Source organism: Egretta garzetta, unplaced genomic scaffold (assembly GCF_000687185.1).
Source record: "Egretta garzetta isolate BGI_Z169 unplaced genomic scaffold, ASM68718v1 scaffold1099, whole genome shotgun sequence".
NCBI classification, from domain to species: domain Eukaryota; kingdom Metazoa; phylum Chordata; class Aves; order Pelecaniformes; family Ardeidae; genus Egretta; species Egretta garzetta.
Window position 1 is genome coordinate 565343 of NW_009260835.1, and position 8142 is coordinate 573484.

Sequence of the window (8142 nt, forward strand, 5' to 3'; positions counted from 1 at the left end):
CCATCTGTTTCCCTGAGTTGGGCCTTCTGGATACAGCAGGAGTCACTTGATCCTTGTACAGATCTTTCTTTGCTGTGAAACATCACTAATTCCATTTCTGTCCTCTGTCCAAGCCTACATCCAGAAAGGTAAGGGTCTAGAGGATCCAAGGCATCCAAGTCACTCAGATGTTTTCCCTCAAAGCTCTCTTATGGTTTGACCAACTCCAGAAGAGCAGATGCAAGCTAATAGCTTGATGATCTGTCACATATGAAGCAGGACTTGGCTTAAGAGGCTAACAGCTTCCTTCAGAGATGATGGCACACAGCCTCCCTCAAGTAGGTTGTTAGTCTCCACCACTAATTAACTGGCCTTCATGCACAGACAGCGCTTTTCATTTTAATCCTTCAGCAGACTAAACATATATTAGTCCAAAGGATAAATCATTGAATGAAGGGCTGGGAGCTCTCATACTACAGAAATAAATGACAGTAGTCTAAATGTAGCAAGAGACAACTTTGGTTGAGTCTACTAGAATTTATTTCTCCAAAGAGTTTTCTCCAAGAATGGGAGTGTTTCCACTAACAGGCAGGAAAGGCTACCTAAGACTTGACAAAATGGGAAAGTAGGACTGGAAAACAGACACTACGGAGGACAAAAAGCACCTCTTGGCTTACATTTTGCACAGCACTACTACAGTAATTCAGGAAAAATAAAAATGACATGAATCTATCATCTCCAAATCGAGACTTCCAAAATCAATACCGCAGCTACCTTTCCACCCACTCATCTATACAACAATGCCTACCATTATCAAAGTGAAGAAAGCAGCTGAATAATAATTAATAGAAGATTGTATTAAACATTTAATGAACTCTCATAAGACTTTTATTGGAAGGTTTTTACTTGGATAGACTGTGAATAAAATCAGCTTTGAACTAGGTGAAAGAATACAGTAAAATAGCATTGATTTAACTACTCAAAAGTTAATGCTCCTAAGTTTTGAATCAAAAACATGAAAATCAGAATGAGCCTACAAAATAAAAGAACACAAGATTATTCAAATGTATCAGGAAAAATACTTTATGCAGCTGGAGAGAAACTTTCTCTTATTCTTTATTCTCTTTCAGTTTTCTGACCACCTATTATAAGTCTCATGTCATTTCATAGCCTCACTAATGAAAATGATGCTATGATTGACAAATTTCTGTTTGAAACTTGTAATCACAGTTTGAAAATGAACAAGATGTCTGTATACAGCCATAGTCAGGACACTGCAATTTTATGAAATACTTTTACAGTCTTTAGATACAACTCCTCTGTCCATAGCCCCGCAACTGTTGAATGGTGAAACACTTTGAGCAGCGAAGTCGTTAAACATTTCTCTAGAACAGCAGCTGAGAGTACTGTGTTTTTTCCAGCATTAGCACATATTATGCATTTTCATCAGTCCAAGAAATATGTTTGATACACAACCACAGAAAGATTAGACAACAAAAGAGAAAGTTAATTACCACTTCACTACTGGTTAATTACAATTAGTGTGTCTAGTCTACATGTACATTCCCATTTTATACACTTGAAAAATACATATATGGACCCAGCCACCTGAAACCTGAGAAATCTTTGACAAAGCAGATTATCTACACACTATGTGTTTAAGCGTTGCCCTCCTCATGAAGATAACTACAAACACCAGACGAGCTGAAAGGACTCTGACAGAACAGGGAAAGAAGCACCAATACAGATGAACACCTTGAAGATCACAAGTAAGCAAGCTGGTTTTCTACTCTCAAATTATATCCCTCCTGGACTTTCCATTGCAGGTGTTTGCAAAGCAGGAACTCCACAGACTGTCAGTTTCCAGTGCAACGTCACTCTCAGCTGGGTGAATCCCAGATCCTTTCATACAAACCGCAACCACTGGACTATTTCATCAAATGCTGTGCGCCCTCCACAATGGCACAAACCACTGATATACCTGGTGGCATGCAGAGCAGACATTGCTTTTGATGAAGCAGTCCGGTGGTTACTGTCTGCATGATGGGTGGGGTGTTTCCACACAAGTGAAGAAGGCCCACACCGGGCAGTTTGCATCCTTACACACCTCACTACCCACTCGACTACTTGTGTGCAAGAGCCCAGTTCCTTGGGCCAGCCACTAACGCAAACAGCTTGAGAACCATCTGAAGGATCTCATCCTGCTGGGAAAAAAAAATAACCCCCTCAAAGACAAATCTTACTGTGTTATTAACAGCTTGCCCATGGAAAAAAAAAAAGGTACTGATAGCATTGACAGAGGAAGCAAAGAAGGGCAAAGAACAGACCTTGACAGCACAGGGCTCTCCCACTCTCATAGGCAAACAGCAACCACCATAAAACAATAGTTTCTTGGGTAGATGAATAAGGTGTGCAGTGCTGAAGGCTGGCACATGAAACTAGAGAAAAAAGTTTACATTGCACTGTAGACCTGGGTACTACTTTAAAAGCAGTTTAAATAGCTGCTTTACTATTTCAGGACGACTATGAGAAAAGCAAAGCTTCATTTTCTGAAAAGAGATGAAAGAGAAGGACAGCCAGAGAGGGCAAGAGAGAGACCAGACTCCTTCAGCTCAAGTAAATGGGCCAATGTGATTGGTGCTAAGGCGATCTCACAGGTGATGGTAAGTTTTGTGTGTTTTCCTGTACGTGTGTGGAAAAGAATGCTCCTGCCTCACTGAAGCCTTTAAAGGACCTCTAGGAGAAAAGTGATTCTCAGACGTCTGGAGGCCTGCACGGTGACCAAGAGGCGAGATGCAGTACCACAGATAACAACTGAGGGCTGCTTTCTGCTTGGCCTTTGGAGGGTTGTGGCATTCAGCAGCAAGAGAGATTGGACGTGTAGAGCCTGCTCAGTGCTTGTATGTTGGAGACAGAGGTGTTGCACTCTCCCAGTGGGAGCTGTATATGCTTGCTCCCTCTTGCCCATTAAATGTCTTTACCTGAATTAGATAAGAATAATGAAAGACTGAAGCTGCCTTCTTGCTGTGAAGAGCCAATTTTGAATCAGAGTTGAACAGGGGAGAAAAGCTTTTCATGCTGAACTCCCCCATGTCCCTGTTCCAAAGTGCCAAACCTATGCTAGCAGGAGAAATTCCAGCATACAGAACAACCTGGCTTGCGGAAGTGCCAGGATGCAGCAGTGCGAATAGTCTGAGCTGGCTGTTACTCTAAAGGAGCTGAGGTTACTTTAAAGGAGCCAGAAGCAGAGAGAGTGGTTCTAGATATCACTCGATACTGAATAGATGATGACACTGCTTCTGTTTTGGCAAGGATGGCTGTAGAAGGGTCAAAAAGTTCTAGTCAGAGACGACAGATTTTCCTCAGGCAGTCTGCATCTTTAGCCACGATGGAGGTGAGGAAAAGCATCTGCATCATCTCTTACATCAGTCTTCGGCTTTTTTCAGGACTGTTGTCCAGAAAAAGTGTCAGTGCTGAAGGACTGAGTTCTACATAACACTAACTTCTACAGCTGATAAGGAATCCTTGGACAGAGGAGCCTCAGCGTATGCTAAATGGGGAAATAAGGGCACCTGATCTCAGTCTCCCATAAGGTGTTTCTGAGGAACAGGGTGTCTTTCTCACGCACACTGTCCAGCAATTTGCAAGATAACAGTCACTGAAAACACTGCAGGCTGGCCTTGGAGCACCATAGTTGGTACACTGGGATCCAGAGAGGGTTTTAGAACCAGTGTCAAAAAAACAATTGCAGAGCTTGGACTCCATCTTTTTACCTTGGGGGGACTCAGTGTAAATCAGCAGATGGTTGACCAGTCAGGCTCAGAATCCTTACTGAAGTAAAAGAAAACATTTGGCATCCAAGCCACTACATTTGGATGCAGCTATTGCACAGAAATGAAGGGTAGCCTTTGATGAACTACGAAAATTCTTTAAGTGTTCAACCGAAAAGACAACTAAAGAGGATACAAAATTATTCAGGTTATGTGAATATCTCAGCTATCTCTATTCTACTGATGTTCTACCCTACTTGACAAACAGGGAAACAACAGGAAAAAAATCAGCCAACCACTTTACTTACTGCTCAATGATAAATGGAGTAAAAGAACAGAGTATCAAAATTTAATATCTATAGGACCTACTTTACTATACTTGATTCACTTTATGGAACTAATCCCTTATGTCATATCTTACTATAATAATTTCATGAAATAGCTTCAGTCTGATCACACTACTGCACCATTTGTACATACATTGAGAACTTTCAGTTCTTACATGAATACTCAAACAAAATCACCAATATAAAATGATGTATCAGCTAAGATTTATATTTAAGATAACGCCGTAATGCTGCTTCAGTATATAGAGAAGTGAATTACAATGAATTGCATGTGAGTCTTGGAACCAATCCAACACTTCTTTTTATGAAAGCTAGAAAACTTGAAAAATAATGTAAAAAATATGAACAAGAATTCTAAAACTGACATTGTTCCCACTTACTTTTTTATTATCCTTGTTTATATGAGACATGAAAAAACCTTCAGCACTTCCTTACAGCTTCCTTTTAGGTAGACTATGTACATGCCTCACCAAAATCTATTAATATCTAAAGCAGTGTGGATTAAAAAAAAAGAAGCTCATGGATAAAGCACAATAGCTTCAACTACCTTCAACGGTCTAGAGGTCTCCTCTACCTGCCTGAAACATAGATTTGTGTACTATATGAACATAAACAGATGGAATTGCTGCAGCAGGGAATAAAACAGTTTGACTAGCATTTCACTCTGAAAGAAGTGGATTCTCCTTGCAATCTGCAGGAGAGTCTTGTGAGGGATTAATATCTACAAAGAATAACATATCTACTGTAAATGACTTGCTATCGCCTCTAAGTTTATTATGATTTTGTCACACCTAAACACCCACAACCACACATCCCACTCCTTTTGCCCCCAAGAAAACAGAGTAAGGGGAGGCAGGGGAAGCACTCAAAGGGATTTAAAAAAAAGCCAAGCAAACAAAAAAAAAAAACACCACCAAAAAAACCCCAAACCAACAAAAAACCAAAAAACACACAGAGAAAGGTATAAGATTTTATCTGCATTAGATTTTCTTCCTCTAAAAATTCCACCTGATACTCTAATGATACACAACTTCCTTAGTACCACACTAGACATAACTTTGTTGTATGAATGAAATGGCAAATACGGTAATTCTACACAACCTTAACATAAAGCTCTATGTGTAGTTAAGACATCGTAAGTTAAGGCATCAATTTATAGTCATGTTCTCAACAAGCTTACTTAAAGGCATGGAGAAAAAAACATCTAAATTAAAACAAAGCTTTAATTTATTAATACTTAGCCCTCACGGTCACCTGACTTTGCTGGTCCATCCACTGAAAGATGCTAAATAGCACAATCCAATGATGGCAAAAGTCTATGTTGAACAGGTGGTCTTTCAAAAAATCAACTACTCTAAATTAACTACCTTGTCCTATTTAATTTTATTTACACTTTTCTATCATTTTCACAGTGCAAATTGTAACAAGATACCCCTTGTAAGAAGAATCAGTGCACAAAACACTCTTGAATGTTAAATGATGAACCCAAGCCTGCATAAGAACAACACTCTGAAACTTGGTGAAATTCACCTGAGATTGATCACAATCTTAAAATAGTGGATTCTCAGTTTTTTCTGAAAACTTTTCTGTTCTTCTCTTGTTAATTAGAATGCAACAGAATTCCATGACACATACAATACATGGCATTCATTTCACCAATATCAATGAAGAAAGCAGTAAATTGCAAGATTAAAAAAAAATCCAGGTTCTGAGCTCATGATTTAACCAACTTATCCTAATTTGAAGAACAGACATTTATTTACATGATCCTGAGGAACGCACAAATCTTTTGTCTTACAGAGACATAGAAACAATTTACTGAGGGAGTGTATGGGGGGAAATCCCAATTTGTTGTTCCAACCATCAGTAAGTAGTCAATTACTGCCTCCTTAACTGCAGTCGTACTAGTCCAGGAAGATGATAAACTTTTTAGTAATCAATCAAGTAGTAAAGTCACACTTATTTCATTAACAGTTTCCATACTGAGTGTAAAAAAGCAGTGACCTAAACACGGCACTCTTCTGACTTTCTTCCAATGACACTAACTATATTTCTGCAAGAATAAACCCCAATGAAAGTTTGAGGACCTTTCACCAGAACCTCAGTGACTGAGTCTATTCCTTTAACCATACTTTTCTCATCACCAATAAAGCAAACGCAAAACCAAAACCCCAACTGAAAACAATGCTCCCCCCAATATCCAACAGCAGCCCCTTTCAGTCCCCAAAGCCCTGCCAGAATTTACAGCTGAGTTTTTACATCCATTTTAAACGTTATGATTCAAGCTTGAGTGCATTGCTTCTCAGATCTGAAACTTTCACATTATACAGCTATGTAAAAATTACTGAATACCAAGCTGAATGAAAACAAGCCCACTTTGCCACTTGTTTTCCAAAAAGAAAGTAAAGGTTTTTGTAAACAGGCTATAGACTATCAATAGCAACAATTCACAAAAACCTGTTGAGTCATACTGCTCCATCCCCCTTACTAAATCGTATTATAGGGAGCTAAAATTCTCCTTGAAGTGATTTCCTTTTCAAGCAACTGCTGTGGCTGCAACAGGTGTGTTACAGTAAGTTAGATATGTGACCCAGGGCAGTATGTCTTCAAACATCGTATCTATAATAAAAATAATTAAATTATCATACTCTCACACTGAACTGAAGTTGAAATATTCACCTACCAATAAAACATCACACAATACTGCTACTGTTAATTTATTCCAACTTACCATTGAAAGGCATTGTAATGGAAGTAGACCAAACCAAGGCCATATAAAAAGGCAGCATTCTGTAAAGGAAAGAAACAGTGTTTAAAACCCAGATAAGACAACCATATGCTGTAAGATTGAGTTTCCAGTATTTTATTCATCCTTTGACATCCTATTTCCATTATAAGATACACATATTTAAATTTCACCTTGAACAGGAGGAACCGAAAAGAAGGATTGAAAAGATAGGAAGACCTTTTAAGAAAAAAATGATTCTCTGCAAAATGTTTTTTGAGAAATAGTAACAACAATAATATTGCAGTACTGATGTATTCAGAGAAACTGATGTGCTTTGTTCTACTTGTACAACAGCAGGGAAGGAAATGATGGAGTAGAGGTCTTTGGCAATTTAATATAATAAAAAATGTTTTATGACTGAAACAATTTCATCGTTGTAATAATTTATACTAACATAAAAGTAAACAAAGCTACACACTCTAATTTCAGTGTCTAAAGTAGAACATTAATTATGTGAATCTGAAAATATGCTTAAGGAAATTTCACTTTTCGGAATACCAAAAATACAGACCGTCGGCTTCAAACCTAAGACAACCATGTTTCTGCACTGTTAATCAAGCTTCTATTTTCTATTTCCCTACCTTGAAGAAGGGGGAAAAAAAAATAAAGAAAAAAAGAAAAAAAAAGATTCTCCTTCTGGAAACGCATTTCCCCTCCATTTTCTTTTCACAGAAAAGTATTATTTGCTTCTAAAGTGATATCGCTAAGGAGGTTTAGTGAATGTTTAACTATCCAATTCTGCAAATAGCTATTACATATTTTCTAAATTAGGAAAAATAAAGAAACTGCTTTTTCTTTTTAGAAGTTATGCCACAGCACAGTTGTTTTCTATTTAGCAGAACTATTCCATTCTTTACGGGAGACAACATGCACATGCTACCTATGACAAATTTTTCAGCTTTTCTTATGCATTACTCTGCTTTTGAGAGACTGGGAATACATCCCAAAGAACACAAAGCTCTGACACATGGACAAGAGATGGAATTTCCATTGTCAAAGTCTGTCATTCAAGACAATCCCTCTTCCACTTGCACGCTCTTCTTCAGCAAGTCAAATTTCTATGGAATTCCATGAAAGGAATTCTAGTTATGCCTTAAACCCAATCAAAATATAAAAGGTGTAACCAAGTTTTTCCTAAAAATAACTGGTAAGCAGAACGCTATTCAAAGAGCAGCACTCATCAGAAGCAGGAGCCAATATTACCATTTCATTATAACTTATTTGCACCTTCTAAATGCAAATTAAAACCAAGGGGAAT

At 38.1% G+C, this 8142-nt stretch overlaps 1 protein-coding gene across 6 annotated transcripts in view; it reads right to left on the reverse strand.

Moving 5' to 3' along the window:
• Positions 1-8142, reverse strand: part of KDM6A (lysine demethylase 6A) — a 119813-nt gene that overhangs the window by 76576 nt on the left and 35095 nt on the right. For all 6 annotated transcript variants that reach the window (XM_009646994.2, XM_009646991.2, XM_035902399.1 and 3 more), the window contains exon 3: positions 6828-6886. The gene's annotated coding sequence lies outside the window, so the exon portion shown is untranslated. The remainder of the gene's footprint in view (positions 1-6827; positions 6887-8142) is intronic.